At 39.1% G+C, this 16,808-nt stretch overlaps 1 long non-coding RNA gene and 1 other non-coding gene across 3 annotated transcripts; one reads left to right on the top strand and one right to left on the bottom strand.

The window, feature by feature from the left end:
* Nucleotides 1-208: 208 nt before the first annotated feature.
* On the bottom strand, nucleotides 209-3,617 carry LOC109202072 (uncharacterized). Its single transcript, XR_002062035.2, has 5 exons — nucleotides 3,137-3,617; nucleotides 2,336-2,414; nucleotides 1,598-1,755; nucleotides 1,139-1,225; nucleotides 209-755 (listed from the first exon to the last, which is right to left on the bottom strand). It is a non-coding gene; the product is annotated as an uncharacterized LOC109202072 (long non-coding RNA).
* A 3,347-nt stretch (nucleotides 3,618-6,964) lies between these two features.
* LOC106099013 (uncharacterized) lies at nucleotides 6,965-16,583 on the top strand. 2 transcript variants are annotated; one of them, XR_003219925.1, is made up of 6 exons: nucleotides 6,965-7,172; nucleotides 10,449-12,705; nucleotides 13,542-13,727; nucleotides 13,955-13,990; nucleotides 14,473-14,682; nucleotides 14,813-16,583. It is a non-coding gene; the product is annotated as an uncharacterized LOC106099013 (transcript). The 2 variants fall into 2 exon arrangements; XR_003219926.1 differs by lacking the exon at nucleotides 13,955-13,990.
* Nucleotides 16,584-16,808: the final 225 nt, after the last annotated feature.

The raw sequence follows: 16,808 nt of genomic DNA, 5'->3' as shown, positions 1-16,808 counted from the left end.
TTCAGTACATTTCAGAATGTCATGGGTAGTAGGGTGAATTTCTGTTAAAAAAAACAAAAAGAAAGAAAGAAAAGAAATAAACAAACAAAAACGTGTTGCCAGTTTCTTTTGGGTGCTTTGAGCACCCCAGCAGAGACGTTAAAATTCTAGAGTCCAGAACCAAAAAAGAAAAGTGTCCAGCAACTTAATAATTCATGCACACACACCCTGACCGTCTTGTAAAAGCTGAACATAACTATTGCACATTAAATAGGGTAGTGCTACAAACGATTGCCTATGCACCCAGACATTGACATTTTACACAGGCTTACTATGATGAACTATGGAAGTTAAAAGTTCTTAGAAATGTTACCATCAATGAAGAGGAAACTAACACTATAACAAATCTTTTAAAATACTACAAGACAAATTTTCACCATATATTCTCAACAATACAGATTCATCTGACTAAAATTTACATTTCGAATAATGATTTATCCACTTCACCTTCATATTGTCCGACCAGGCCAAAATAAGATGGCCTGAATTGCTTCAAAGGTAAAACTCATCTGCTTTGGATAATCAATGTTGAGGGCATACAGAAGGCCAAAGAGGTGTGCCAGGGCAGTAGAGAGATCTGGAATGTTATGTAGCACGATGTCCCCTTCCAACACAACTGCATGTTCTCGCACAGACGTATCAGCATCGTCATCTTGTAGGATGGTGAGGATGGCAACTGATGCACCGTTCAACACTGGTTCCAAAATGTCAGTGTCCTGAAGAAAAGTAAAATATGAATTATTGAAAGCTAAGAAAAACTAAAGACAAAACAAATTTCAAAAGATTTTAACTTTAACCTCTATACCATGCTGGTCGTTTGACCCATGGAGGTTTTAAGAAGAAAAAGCTTATTTTCTTTTAATTAATGCCACCTTGTGAGTTTTGTACAAAAATAATTTTCTGCTATGGAACAACCACTAATAATGCCCAGCTGCTGCTCAGCAGAAAAAAAAGGAGTGAGAGTTATGACAACTGCAATCCCCACTATAAAATTATCTGGACTGCACTGAGAAAGTGTACATTTCCATTTTGGATAAACTCATCCTTTAAAAACATCTCATAGCAATTAGTTTTACTTGCATTACTTTTTTGTACTTACTAAGCACTTCAGGAAAACCTCTGTTGCATCTTCTCTTGAGGAAAATGGGCAGGCCTCTCAGTGCCCGTTGGACACAGTGTTGGATGTCTAAAGAGTATTCAGTGGAAAACAAGAATTTCAATTAGTGAAGTAACATGGTGTACTATACACAATGCAAAATCAGAACTCTCATAGTAATGAAAGTAAAGCACAGGTCAGACCCAGCAACACGCAAAACGTACAACCCCCCCCCCCCCCCCAAAAAAACAACAACAACAACACCATGTTAACAATTTTACTTTCGTTTTACAAATTAAATAAAATACTGCCAAATAAGAACAAAGCAATGACTCATGACATTCATTTTTACTGACATATCCACTGACGTGTTTTGTTTGAAGCCAACATCTTTTTCAGTTTCTGTTAAGAGAAAAGTATACTCTCTTCTAAAAATGTCAGATAAAGGAGCACTTCACTCACCTGTTCATCAAGTTTATCCAGGAGGTCTTCCATCTCCTCACCAAGAGCTCCCTTCTTAGACCAGTACAGTTTCAGCAGGCCAGGCACAACTTTGTCAAGGGATGCATTGAAGGTCCCCAGGAGGTCTTTGCTTGTGATCCGATGAAATTTTCAGATATCTAAACAATACATTCACCAAAATAGTGTCATTTATTCAGCACAGAAAATTCCTGGGTAGCTGTCTTGGACAGTCTGCACCATGTTATATGCCTGACTGTGTTATCAACAGCAAAACCTACTTCAAAAATCTCTCATGAATACGTCTTTTGCACAGGAATAGAAACACCCCCCACAAAACCCAGTATCAATATGAAAATACATATTATGTTCTAAGTTGCACCAAAATATGTGACCAATCAGATTCTGTGACCTGCCTTAGTATTCTTTCCCTAACAATCTCAGACTATAGAAGTCCTATTTCTAGCACAAAAAGAAAAAAAATACATGCTAAGTCAAAATTATGAGATTGCCTTTCTGTTTCACAATTTCGATTTAGCATGGGGACTCTTGTACTGGCAGAAATGTTCAGGGTAAGGATTTCAATATAACACTGGCAAGGGCCTTGACTGGAGTGGTAGCACAAGATAATAAAGTTGGCCAATGCATTACCCCAGCAAATACCGTACTGCTTCAATATAAGTATAAATCATGCCCAATTTGAATAATAATTAAATTATAAATAAATTAGGACAGTCTTACCTCCTCAGAGGAAAACAGCGCAGGTCATCTCTCCTGGACCTCAGATACCATAGGCTGACACTCCACGACCTCTCTCCGCCTGAGAGAAAATGTTTGCAATAATGAAACATTTCAATATAATGTAGAAAAAAAAACAAAAAAAAAAGTTACGGATCGGACTCCCCGATCCTTACTGCGCATGTGCAAAGTCGGACCGTACAGATCGCGTCTACCCGTGGAATTGTACATAAAATCAATACTCCACCAACAAAAAGGCTCTCAAAACAATACAATACTTTCCACAGCTTTGAAGGATGGGTCAGGTGTATCCTTCGTGGCCCACCCTATGCCAGAATTCATAGCGCGGCCCAGCCGATTCTAGTTTCAAACAATGGCGGCAGCCACTTAGTTTTAATATTACTCTTATTACTCTTTCTGGGTCACAAAGTAAACTTTTAAGGTATTTTCAGGCGAGAATGTAGCTGTGTAAATTTCAAATATCTGCTCAGTTTATTAAGACAACACATTTTTGCAAAAATGCTTCTACGTTTTCGGAGACGTCTGTTACCACCAGCTTCGATAGCTAGCTGGGGATTCAAGGCTCGCTAGAGCAGCGAGAGCAGCGAACTCCTGGCATATCATTTTCAACCCCCCGCGCGGTCCTTCGCTAGCTTAAACATGATATATAAGTCCCTTAGATGACTTAAATATGTTATTGTTTGGCTTTTTTTCAGTGCTTTACTCGTTCCACCCTCCTGGGTCCTCAGGAGGATGCAGCCTAGCGCTTGTAGAAAATCCTAATAACAGATGTCGTTAGCTTACCTGCTAGGGCAAATGGCCGGCAGCTCCCGCACCTGTCCAAAAAATGGTCAAATAATACACTCCAACTTCAGACCAGGTAAAATCCGTAATGGTCGAAAAATTGTAATTTTCATCCAACTTTGGCCACGTTTGTTCAAAGTTTCTTAGCAGGTTTTCAGTTCAGAACACATCGACAAACCACTATCACACAGTCTGCTCAGACTCGTTTGGTCTAGTTCAGACTTATTCAGACCACGACGTGAGCCAGTCACCTACGGGGTTTCCCACCGGTTCCCAACTCGACTCAAAAAATCTACTCAAAAGTTGATAATCTTTGTTATGCTCGCTAGAAAATCTTAGTTAGGACAACAATGGAAGAAATTTGTTGGGCAGACAAGCTATTTTAGGTTGTAAATGGAAAGTTTTATTTCTAAGTCAGTTTAATTTGAAAACTTTACTCAAATCAACAATTACTAGTTATCGTTTTTACAGTGCACGCTCGAACATGCACACGGTCTACGAATGCGAGTTTCGAACGCTTGCCATAGTGTGATGTCATAAAAGGGATTTCCATGGCTCTCTTCTCCCATTAGCGAAATGCTTTTGAACAAGTATGGAAGCGGATAAAGTGCCGAAAATTTTAATCTAAAAATGACAGAAATAAGTGAACCAAAAAACAAAAAACAGAGCAGCCATATGGACTTGCCTTTGCTGGCACCAGATATTTGTGGAAAGTCAAAAGTTATCTCGATGAATTATCAGATGAGTACGTCATAAACTTTAACTCACCAAACTAGCAGCATAAATTATGATCTACAGACAAACATCGTAAACCAGATAAAGTTCTGTCAAACTTAATCAATTTAAATCTTTTCTTTCAGCCAATGGGAAACTGTCAATCACATGCTAGCTTTCTAAATTGGCACTCAGCCATCAAAACAAAAATGTTGTAAAAGGGCAGGGAGATGCAGAACTCAAGAGAAAAACTTCTCTTGAAGTTTTTTATATCAGTTTCTTTTGAAGCTGATATAAAATTGTATCAAACTCACACGGACGCAAAAGATTTGGACGTTTTTGGAAATCTAGCAAGTGTGAAATGACTTGCTCACGGGGGATTGTTGGGATTTCTGCTTTGATATATTGGGGATTTTACCTTGCAATATAGGTCCTTTCATACTTGACAACACAATAAAATACAACAAAGATCAGAAGGTTTCTGTGATTTGGATTTTTATTTATTTATTTATTTTTTCTTTTCTTTTGTTGTTGGCCCTGAGATGCCAAACGGACTGCAACTTAAGAAAACACTAGCGATAAGAAAAATGCTGTTTTGTTTTTGTTTTTTGTGTGCTTTTGCAGCATTTTTCAGGCCCCACCATAGGCTTAGACATTTTGATTAATTTCAATGAAGTATACTTTAGTTTTATTGTTTTACTTTGATGCTATAATAGATGTTTATAAAATTCAGTTATATTTAAGATTATATAGCATCATGGCAAAACAACAGTCTCCTCAAGCTGCTTTATACTGTAAGGTGAAATCACTACAGTATAAGCCAGACAAACCCCAACAATCCAATGATCCCCTATGAGCAAGCACTGGGCGACAGTGGGGAGGAAAAACTCCCTTTAGGAAGGAACCTCCAGCAGAACCAGGCTCAAGAAGGGGCGGCCATCTGCTGCGACCGGTTGGGGGAAATGGAGAGAGAATATAGGGAGACAAGATGAAGTATACTTCTAATGGCCTATTACAGGGGTGCCTGCAGGACACCGGCTCTCAAGGCCTGGAGCTGGCCACCCCTGACCTATTAGATTATTTTTGATTAAATTATTAAATTATTCAATACCCTTTTGAATTTTTAGCAGTTAATTTTTAACAATGAATTGGTGGTAATCCATCATCAGAATTGATGAAAGGTGGTGTTGATGGAGACTCTACAGAGGGGGATACACTGGGGAAGGCATTCCTACACGTCTGCCAGGGTGTTTTGGAAGCACTTGAGTATATTTAGTTTGCACCAGAGGTGGACGAGGTTTAATCCGTGGAAAGATCTGAGACGGAGTCGGAGTCGCCCCATAACATCTCCCCATCCCGCTTCCATGGACCAACAATGCGAGCTTTTGTCCTTTCTGTTTTTCTAATTTAAGCTCGAGTTGAACGTCTTTCATTCTAGATTTTAGATGACCTATCTCTTTTTCTTCATCGTAAGCCTTTTTGATAATCTGGTTCATTGGTTCAACGAGCTCCTGTCTTTCTTTGAATAAAGTGTGTTCAAAAGACTTTACCATATCATTGTACTTCTTTTGAAACGATACAAGCTCCTGTTTTTTCGCTTGTAAAGCTGTCTCTAGATGCTTGCATGTGGTACGTAGACTATTCAGCTGTTTTTCAAGATTCTCCTTCGTTATTCCAACAAAGGGGATGCCTTCCACTCCGTCTACGTATTTCTTTTTCAAGTTGAGGAACATATCCCTAAATTCCACCTTTTCTTCTTCTCTGAAGTGAGTTGCATGCGGAAATGCCTTTCCAAAAGACAAAACGCACTGATACAATTCCTCTTGGAAGTGGCGCTCTTTCTTCTCCAGCCTATTCGTTTTTTCTATCCATATTTTTGTTTGCTTTTTTGTGGAGCACAGTTGCTCTTCCAGTGAGACCTTTTCACTCAGTGCCTTATTGTGTGCCGTTTTCACTTTATGCCTGTCCAATGCTGTCTTTCTGTGTTCTTCCTTTTCTTTGCTTAGGGCCTTTTTTAGGTCGGCATTTTTCTTTTTCAGAGAAACAAGTTCATCTTCGACCGTAGCCTTCATTTTCTTTTCAAATGCCAGAGCCCTAAAATATCTCTGACATTTGCGATCTAACTCCATATGCTGGGCCTTTTGTTCGTTGATGATCTTCCCCATTTGATCATTCTCGTCTGTTAACTCTTTCACAGTTTTAACTTTCAGTTCGTTTTGGTCCCTTAGGTTTGTATTTTGTATATAAAGGCCCTCGATCCAATACTTCGAGGATTCACGTTCCGCTTCGCGTTCTTTAACTGCACTGATGGTCACATGTTTACGAATTTCCACTTTCTTCTCAAGCTTTTCAATATATTTATCATAAATTCCTATGGCGGTTTTTAACTTTATTCTTGCAGCATAAGCTTTCTGTGTGAGTTCTGATGTATTTTCATCATGAAGTTGCTGCATCTGATTTTTCTCCTCTTTGTGGCGTTTCACCAGTAAGTCAACGACTTGGCTGTTGTGAAATTCCTGACGTGCAAACTTTTCTTTTTCCGTTTCCAGCAGTGCTTGTAGTACTTTAACTTCTTCCTCATGTTTCCTTTTAAGTTCAGCCAGAGTTTTCTTTGTCTCTGCGCGGAACTTTATGAGAGCTTCGTGGTCATCTTTTATCGAGTTTAACCTGTCACAGATATCGGTCCTGTCATCCATGATCAAAGACAGCATCTTATTATTCTGCCTAAGTTCATTGTTTTCTTCAGTTAGATCCTCGATCTGTTTCTTATTGACTGTATGTTGTTTTTTATAGTATTCAAGCTCTGTTTGAAGTTTTGCAACTCCATCAATCATTGGATGGAGTTTTTGGTCAATCTGGCTGGCATACGTGTCTTTTTCTTTTTGACATTTGCCTTTTAAATGGTTAGCCCTTTTTTTCCAGATATTAGCATCTCTGTCTTTCTTAGATTTTGAACTCATTTCTGCTTTTTAAATGCCGTATCACTCCAACAATACCAATGCCGAAAACATACACAGATTATTTACACAACTGAACCCCTATTTAAGGGTTTTGGGACATCAAAGAAAACAAAAGATCAAAGGACTCTCATTAAACGTCACCACGTGTGACCTGCGACGTCATCGGCTCCACGGTTTCTTGTGTACTTTTAAACAACAGATTCGGGGTACGCGGTCTTCATTTATCCGCCTAGGCTCGGCTAGACGCGCTGCTGGTAACACCCGCCTTGAAAGTCTGCTGTCACACGGAAACCTGCGACAACCACACCTTAAACAACTGGGAGTAACGTTTTTCTTACCGGAAGCCCGGCGACAGTCAAAAGGTAAAATCTCACCTAAACGCAGAATAAGAGGACAATCTTTTGAGAAACTGTATTTTATTGTAAGATTTAGCTCAAATTTTACTGGAAAAAATAAAACTTCCCAAATAATTTTTTTAAAAAGTTTGCAAAACTAAAAATCTCAAGGTCTAGAAGCACCAAAAACAGAACTATATTATCTAAGTAATCATATCAAATATCTTATTAAATGGTTCAATCCGAATTTTGTATCAGATTCGTATTTCTCTCTCGCCGGGGTGAACTCATTGTGGGTTCACGCCCTCGGCCCACGCCCCTCGTAGGAAGAAACACCTGAGCCTCATTAGTGTGGCCAGCATTTAAGCCAGGGAGCGACTTCTGTTCTTCGCTGGATCGTTGGCTGTGTCCCAATTCAGGGGTCTGCACGCTTGAAGTACGCGCACTACGCGTACTACGTACGGTGCGTACTATAAGTACGAGAAGTGCAGAAGTGAGAGGCTTGTGAAATGGGACGGTCTAGCCTTCGTCGTGCTGCTCAGGTTGCCTAGCAACCATGATACTAACCGCGAGAAACGTTACATACAGCTTTGTTTGACAGAAATGAAGGAGAAAAAATGTTTTGTTGGTCAATCATTTTTGTCATGACATCACTTTGATTAGTTGAGTATCTGAGACCACGGGAGTGTAAAACATGATTTTTGGGCCTCATTTCTGTACTGAACAGTCATTTTAAGATTAGTTAGTAAATAACAATTAGCTAATGTTGTTCATGAGACTAAAATCATCTCACTGTGGTAATGTAAATATAATATGGCCAATATTATAGTATTGTCACATTATTATGATATATATATATATATATACGTATATATATATGTATGTGTATATATATATATATATATATATATATATATATATATATATATATATATGTATATACGTATAGGTCCCTCATCCTATTCGGGGGGGGGACCTATGGATAGATGTATGGATCGATGTAGCGGTTCCGAATGACAGCAATATCAGGAAGAAGGAACACGAGAAGCTGGAGAAATACCAAGGGCTCAGAGAAGAGCTCGTGAGGATGTGGAAGGTGAAGGTAACGGTGGTCCCCGTGGTAATCGGAGCACTAGGTGCAGTGACTCCCAAGCTAGGCGAGTGGCTCCAGCAGATCCCGGGAACAACATTGGAGATCTCTGTCCAGAAGAGCGCAGTCCTGGGAACAGCTAAGATACTGCGCAGGACCCTCAAGCTCCCAGGCCTCTGGTAGAGGACCCGAGCTTGAAGGATAAACCGCCCGCAGGGGCGAGATGGGTGTTTTTTTTAAAAATATATGTATATATATATATATACATTACAGCAGTGAGCTTGAACAAAGATTCAAGTTGCAGTTATTTATATGTCCTATCACCTTAAATCTTCACTCAAAGACAGGTATCTTTGACAGTGTATATATAGATGTATTATACATAAGAGACAAATATTGTTTGTTTAATATGTTGGCATTATTACATTTGGCTCAATGCTTACATACATGTGTAAAAAGGAAAATGTACAATAGAATGAAGAGTAGACTGATATATTAAATATTCCTTTATTGGGTGAGAAAATCAGACCATGTCATAACTGCTTTAAGTCATACAGAATAGATATCAGAGCCTTAAACAGGCTGACTTCTGCTAAATGGGTCAAACTTGGCAGAAAGTCTACAAACACATAACATCCTTATAGAATATGATGTAACACTATAGATTAACTTACCTCAGAATATATAAAGCATATAAACAATTACAGCAATATGATGCAACAAACACAGCAGTGCTACTAATCCAAAATACTCAAAGCTTCATAGAACTGAAACAAACATTTATTTTTAGCTCCATTCTGCTGCTGATACATACTTTAGGTTTCTGAATATTAAACTTGTCTCTGCCTTTCATAGTGTGTAACTTGAAGGCCCTGAGTACTTTCTCCCACACTGAAAACACTGGAATGATAACATTATTTGAACATTACCTAATAAGACTGATTCAGGACAGACAATTAGTTATTTTAAACTTTCCTAGCAGTCCTTCACAAACAGGGAACAGTCTGTCTATTCTCTCCATCTGTCAGCTGCTGCTGGCTCTTCCTCCTCCTCTTCCTCACACACTGCTGAGTTTGTCCTGGTGGATCATCAGGGGTGCAAAACCTCACAGATGATGTGCAGCAGTGGGTCCCTCAGTCTGTCCTCACTCTGGACACTTGCAGTTGTCACATATGGAAATCAAATGTGTGATAAGCTGCAGGATACAAAGACAAGTGTAACTTATAAATACATGTTCATACTTTTATTACACAATCAGAGAGAAAGAAACAGAGAGCACTGACAGACAGACAGGTGACAGTCTCAGGTGTATACACTGCTACAAAACAGCACAAGAGAAGGAGGATTTAGTGTTTGTGTTATTACGAGTGCTAAACAAGAAGAGTTCCCAGATGGTCCAGTGGACACATGTGTGACTCCTGTGATTAAAGCATCTTTCTTTCAGCTTAATGAGTGAACCGTCAGCTCGTTCAAACACACGTTAAAGTCCGTTTGGCTCGACACCACCGAACAGAGGCAGCAATATAACATAGCTAACATTAACAGTACAGTGAATCCTGCTTGTGCCGTGATATTCAGGACTGCAAACCGAGCAGCATCACTGACTTTCAGCTTGTTGTGTTTGTGGATATATGACTGACTTTAATTATCCATAAAATCATCACATTATCTGTAAGATTAAGGTCGACTATATATTTAGAAGTAGAGGCTTTAAAACCAAGTTAACGCTGAAAGTACAAACATCACTAATGTCACACAACTTTGCCGACATGTGGCCAACAGTAATGTTTTAATATTCTTCATTATTAAACATTTGCACATAAATAAGTGACATCATATTCAGTACTTACATTTGACAGTTCACTCTTCGGCCGCTCCCTTCTGCCGTATTTTGCGGCAAAATTATCCACACCCACCACCGCGCTATGAATTGTGGGATATATGGGACCACGAAGCGTGCACCGGACCACGCTTGATATTTGGGGAAATCGACAGTGCATTTGGAGTATGCATTTGAAGTACACTTCGAATTGGGACAGCCGTCGTCGCGTGGCGGTGACGTAATCGCACTTAAAATGCGTACTTCAAGCGTGCAGATCCTGAATTGGGACACAGCCGTTGTGTGTATCTCGCGTTAGTGAAGTCAAGCATCCGCAAGTTTGTCCTGTCGTGTTTTAGTGCTTTTGTATTAACACGCATTTCTCTGTGTATAGACTCCCTGGACTGTTTCCCCTGTGGCGAGAGTTGGAGAGAGAAACTGGTCTCGTGTGTGGATTGTTTGAAGTGGAACGAGTGCTTTCCCCCTGGAGCCCTGTCCCCGCATCTTTTGTATATACACCCGGTGGACAGATGTGAGGCAGACTTGCGTTTCAGGAGCTGCTACCGACAAACCAGCAAAAAAACACCAAATGTGTCATCTGTGACATTTGTGAGGTTATCTCAAACACACTCCGTCAGTCTTGTTGCTGTTGAACAACACAATGCTTAAAAATGTCGCGAGTTTACCTGGTGATATTCTCATGCGCGAGGGGATCACGAAAACTGCAAACAAATAACACCCCGCCGATGCTGTTCACAGGACAGCAAGAGTAAATGATCGGGAGAATCTTGTCGTTATCGTTCCCCTCGTACGTTTCATTACTCAGATTTCAGTGTTTTCGCTTCACAACATGCAGTTTACTTTTTGTGTTCACTCAAATGAAGTCGAGTCAACCAGCGCCACTTGTGGCCAAGTGCCATAGCCTACCTACAGCCAGATTAACTTGTGACACACATCTGCACCACGTTTGAATTCTTTTCATGACAATAACTTTCTATTGTGTTTGTTTGTGCGTCGTGCAAATAAACCTTTGAACTGAATGAAATGATATCATGTATTTATTTTTGGCCTACATCAATAAGAAATGCCAAATTATATACACAAAGTTATAGAAATCACCACTCATCATGATTTTAATATTTTTGTTTTCCATAACAATGAAATACGCCTTGAACAAATATCACACATCAATATTTTGTCACATCACATCCTGTAAGCATAGTCTGTGTCTTTTCTCTGGAGATGAACATTTTCAGCCAATATAGGTAATTCATCAACATGGCTGGAGAGAGTTGGTAGTTATATACAGTCTGTATAAGTGTGGTTAATCTAATAAATATTTGTAAGGAGATTAGTGTGAATGTGCAGTTAGTGTGAATTTACAGCAGTTACAGTGATTAGTTATAAACAGAGCCAGTGTGATTGAGCGGATTTAAGAAAATGAGTGCCTCAGGTGTGTTGATTGGTTTGTCGTGTGCTTTTGAGTCTAGAGGAGAGTTAGAAATCTTTTGTTTTAAATCTAAGTTAGGAAGATTCATGATTTAATTTCCAAAATTGCACATGATCAATTTCAATCCATCCAATTTGTAGCAGATCCACTATCACATAGCAGCTGGACCAGTCTCAAATGAGGTCAGTCCACTACTGCCACCTGTGGCCAAGTGCCATAGCTTACTACTAGATGAACTTGTGACACATCTGCACCTGCTTCTATGGCCACATTGAGAAGAGGCTGAATGGCTGCACTTACTCCTGATGCATTCAAATCGACCCACAAACATGTTGAAAGATGCAATGCCAGCAATGTGGATTGTCAAGACTAAAACCAATCATTAAGCAAAGAAAACAGGGATCATAATGTTTTTGAGAGAGGCACTGGGGCCGAAGCAGCTGCTCACCGGCTATTAAATTTAAAGCAGGGAAGACGGAGTATGGCAGACTACTGTTAAATTTTGGACCTTGGAAAGCAAAATCCCGGCTTGAGAGTAACATCTTGATCCTCTGTTGTGGTGCAGGAGGTGCTTTTGAGGCAAGGAACTAAAAGTTCGCTCACTTTGAGGTGAAATGTGCATCTTATTGTATGGTCTTGTTAAAAAGATGAACATTCAGGAGTTTCTGTATTTCTGCCCTGTTCTTGTAACTGCGTCTGAGAAAGGACATGAAAACAGTAAGAAGACTAATGCTTAGTAACTGCATTCATATTTAGTGATCGGAGAAATTTAAAATAAAAAAAACACGAATATAATTTTAACCTAAATTTATACAGTGCTTCAAATCCTAATGTTAAAAATGTGTAATTTTAATTTTATGAGCCCAGAATATAAAAGATAGGAGAGGAAAATAGGGAATCTGGATTATAATTATAATTGAAATTAAAAGTCTCATTTCCAAGAGAGACCTGGCATCATGGCAGGAAATTCAGAAATACATGCACCACATAAGTACATAACAGTTTTTCTATTGGATCAGACCGTCACAGTCCTGATGCATGAGACGTCAATGTTTCATTCTCTTCACCCACGCTACAGGTGGCGCTACTTCTCTTGACCAGAACCGAAGAAACTCTGTACTTCCAACATGATTATTAAACACACATAAGTTGACTCACGGTTTAACATCTCTTTTCCACCACAGCAAAAACTGCAACATGGGTAAGAACGAAGAATAACAGCTACACAAACACATCAAACTTTTCTTTTTATGGTTTCCAAATTTTCCCAGATTTCTTTAGTGCTGTAGGGAGAAATAGAACCGTGTTTCCTGGCTATTATTATTATTATTATTATTATTATTATTATTATTGTTGTTGTTCTTAGTTGTTGTAGTAGAGGTTTATTTAACTCACAGTTTATTAACTATGAATAAACAGTACTGTACATAAACCCGTCCCTCGGCCAGCTGAAACAAACAAACAAACCCTCTGCACTCAATCCCGCTGTGTCCTAAATGAGGGAGAACCACAGACACAAATGTCATATTGCAAAATTATACCACTGAGGCATGCTGGGTAACCAGGTGACTTAAAAAAAGTGGAATTACATCTAACTGAAAAACACAAAGCAGCTTTTTAAGGAGTGACTCTGCTGCTCTCCAAGAGTAGTTTTTAAACTTTTATTCGATTTTGAGATAATTTTTAAATTGTTTTATATTCAAAAACTGGGATTACCTTGGATCTACTTTTTTACTTTTGAAAAACTTCTTTTAGACATTGGTCCAGGTTGTAGGTCTAATGAGTGATTTGTGTAAACACAAGTAAAACACACAATATGAAAAGGTGTAAAATGTGTGATGATTGTGACACACTGACCCATCAAAGCCAAAACTAAACGAGTCTCGTGGTCATTTCACAAAGTATAAAATGAAATCGGTGAATAAATCTTTTTCATATTTATAAACTGTGTTCTTAGAATAATGGAGGTTATGTACATGTGTTTTAGGACCTTTGACTTACTCAAACATAAGGATTAAAATATGCTTCATCCTTCAGGGCGGGGAGTCATCACAGTGGTGGTCCCAGAAGGAAGAGACGCCATCTTACCCTGCTCCCAGAAGAGTTGAAGCTTGGTAACGCCTCCATAGTCAAACACCAAGCTGGTCGACAGTGGAGACTACTCCTGTATTATTCCAAATCTTCAGCCAAAGGAACAAAGTTTCAACATTAAACTCATCGTTGGTGAGTTCTTTGTTTTTGAAAACATCCTGAAAACACGACTAAGATCGCTGCTTTACTCACTCCGGTAATGTAATAACTGAGTTCTGCACTTTGATGTGACCTGTGAGAAGTTTTAGAAACACAAAAATGGAGAACTATTCCTTTAATGCTGAGGTGGCTCTCACTGTTAGATTGTACAAATGTTGTACAATGATGCAGAGTGAAAACGTGTTGTTGCTGCCTTTCAGAACGTGTCTTTAAGGACCGATCAGGTGTCGTCACAGGTAAGTGATGATGTCATTTACATCTGTGGCGTGTGCTGCAGCTCTGCAGGCCTGAGCATCATTTCAGAAGTGTTGATACTGAACAGCATAAACAGTTCAATTAATCAGACATCAGTAAAGTCTGTGATGCTCTGCATTTAAACACAGATCAGGAGAAACGGTGTTGAACCCTATTTTTGATCCATAACCACAAAACAATCCAAAACAGCTGAGACGCTGTGTAAAATCTGAATAAAAATAAGATCCAATGACTGAACTAGACTTTATGACAGGCATGTTGGTGAACCATCTGGACTACATGCTGCCCAGTTCAGCATCCAGACTCTACAACTATGAAGCCATGTTTTTTAAATAGATCCAGTATGCTGTTTAGCATGATCTTGGAAGTATAAGACATTACAATACAGATACAGAGTATATAATATAACAGTATATTAGTCTCTGTGACCTTGTGCCTCAGCTGTAGCTTCATGTGCTCACAGGTGCTTTTCCAAAGCCTTCGGTGAAGTGGAAGGACAGCGATGGAAACATCCTTCCCGCTGAGGAGCCGCACGTGTCGTACAGAGGAGACCACTACTAGGTCACCCTCCTCATCACTGTGACCAAGACAGACACCAACGTCTCCCGCTGTGTAGCCACACAGCAGGAGATCAGCCATGTGACTGATGATGAGATCTACGTGCCTCACTGTGGTAAGATTTCTTCTTCTGTTCTCATCCTTGTGGTAATTTTTCAGGTTTTAAAGAGACTCTGTTTAATAGTAGTTTTCTCTACTGTTCTGTGAAACAGTGCTGCATTAACTTTTTGTTTAACTTGTTTCAGGGAAAAAGCTGAGAACTGCTGTGGAGCTGGTGTGGTTGTAGCAGCATTTTGTGGTGGAGTTCTGATTACTGCAGTTCTGTTTGTAGTTATAAAGTACATTAGAAGATGGCAGAGAGGTGAGAATAATAATGGATTTCATATTTAGCATTTATTTTGACATAATGTATGTATGAGGTGTAAAATTGTCGATATTTTATGGATGAATCTTTTGGTTTTAAACATTTTTTCATGACGGCTCTGGATTGGCTGCAGATTGCAAACACCAAATTCTTTTTTACAGCAGGTAGTTTTAGGCATATTTATCTCATTTTTCCAGCTAACAGGAGAAGAGGGAGTGTTTCTTTTTTCTTCTTTTTAAAAAAAACAAAACTCTGAGTTATCTGTTTTCTGCAGATGTAGATTAATAAACTGTAAACTGAGGTACAAGAAGACATTTAAGGTGATGTTAGTGCTGAGCGATTGTCTCCACAGTCTGACCGTCTTATCGTCCTGCTGTATGATCACTAATGCTGTGTCCCATCAGCACCAGGGGCAGGTTTGTGGGGGTGATGGGCTTAACATGCAGTCAGTTAAGCAGCACTGGACACTCTTCAAGTGAACAGAGATCTCACCTGACCCACAACAGTGAGTTCAGAAACTCGCTGCTATTTCATCTCCATGTGTTAAACTCCAAAAGCTCAGGGACTCAAACCACAGACAACAGTAACACTGAGAAATCATGAGAAACTGTGGGCTGTGGATTCACCACACAGTGCCTTAAAATCAGCAGAACATGAAGCTGTAACACTCAAAGGCTGCTTATGAAATGTGGTAGTGATGGCAGCTGTTTGTTTTCTTTGAAAATGGTTTAAAGTCGATGATTGGTGATTGATCAGGCCCTGAGAGTGACAAAGATTTGAGTGAAGGAGATGCCACACAAGTAACAGATTCTACTTTTATAGATCTGAGAGGGTTTAAACATGAGTGCAGCAGAGAGTCTTCATCCAAGGGAACCAGATTGTACATAATTTAAAAAGCTTTAAAAGGTGGAGACAAAATCAGCTGCTTTTCGTTCTTACAGTATCACTCAGCTTCTCAATTTGTATGAGCCAGACGCAGCTCAAAGCTGTAAAACTGCTGTGATTGTATTTTAGATTGAACACATTCATCATCAGATTCTCTTTTTATTTCTGCTTTAACCTCCTAGGACCTGGCGTCCACATATGGGGACATCACATTTTGGGTTGTCTAGACCACAATACTAAATTTTGCTCTTTCAGATGGCTTTCAAATGAGCCATATTGCTCAAACAGGCACAATTGTTCTTTCTCATTTTGTTTTTGTACTCAGGAAAAATGCTGCAGTGTTCAGACACCAAATAAAGAGTTTTGCACATCATTTCTCAATTGTGACTTTGTAGTGTTCTATAGAACACTACAAAGTCACAATTGCAAAGAGAAATTAAAAATGCATGCCATGAAAGAGTTCGGGTCTTAGGAGATTAATTTGTTTTTCGTGTTCATGTTGAGTAAGCTTGTTTGAGGAGAGTTTGTCTGTATTTGTAAAAGTGACTTTAAAAAGATTCTAAGCAATAAAAATGGTGACTTCCAGAATTATGTTTGTACTGTTAAAGCTGATGATGCTAATGAAATACTTGTATTTAAAAGTGATGCTACAATTAATAAGCTGATTATATTTTACCGTGTGTTTTATTTATATTATGTTTTGACTACTGAATTAATAGGAACGATCTAAATCATGACGTAAACATTTTGTATCCGAGCTTTTAAAAAACCTCCAAAACATCCTACTTGTGTGGCTGTTATGTTTGTGTAGCTCAGATATTCCCACACTTCACTCATTTTGAAATGTGAAAATCTTCTGCAGCCACACAGTCCAAACCACGCCAAGGTAGATAAGATAAAGATGAAGGATTTGCTTCTGTTTGTTATCTTGTTGTTCCACTGATGATTTGCTTGTTGAGGATGATTCTCCAGTAACAGCTTTACTTCTTGCA

Source organism: Oreochromis niloticus, linkage group LG4, assembly GCF_001858045.2.
Source record: "Oreochromis niloticus isolate F11D_XX linkage group LG4, O_niloticus_UMD_NMBU, whole genome shotgun sequence".
NCBI classification, from domain to species: Eukaryota; Metazoa; Chordata; class Actinopteri; order Cichliformes; family Cichlidae; genus Oreochromis; species Oreochromis niloticus.
The sequence above is the reverse complement of the archived record's forward strand: the minus strand, read 5'-3'. Positions and strand labels throughout refer to the sequence as shown.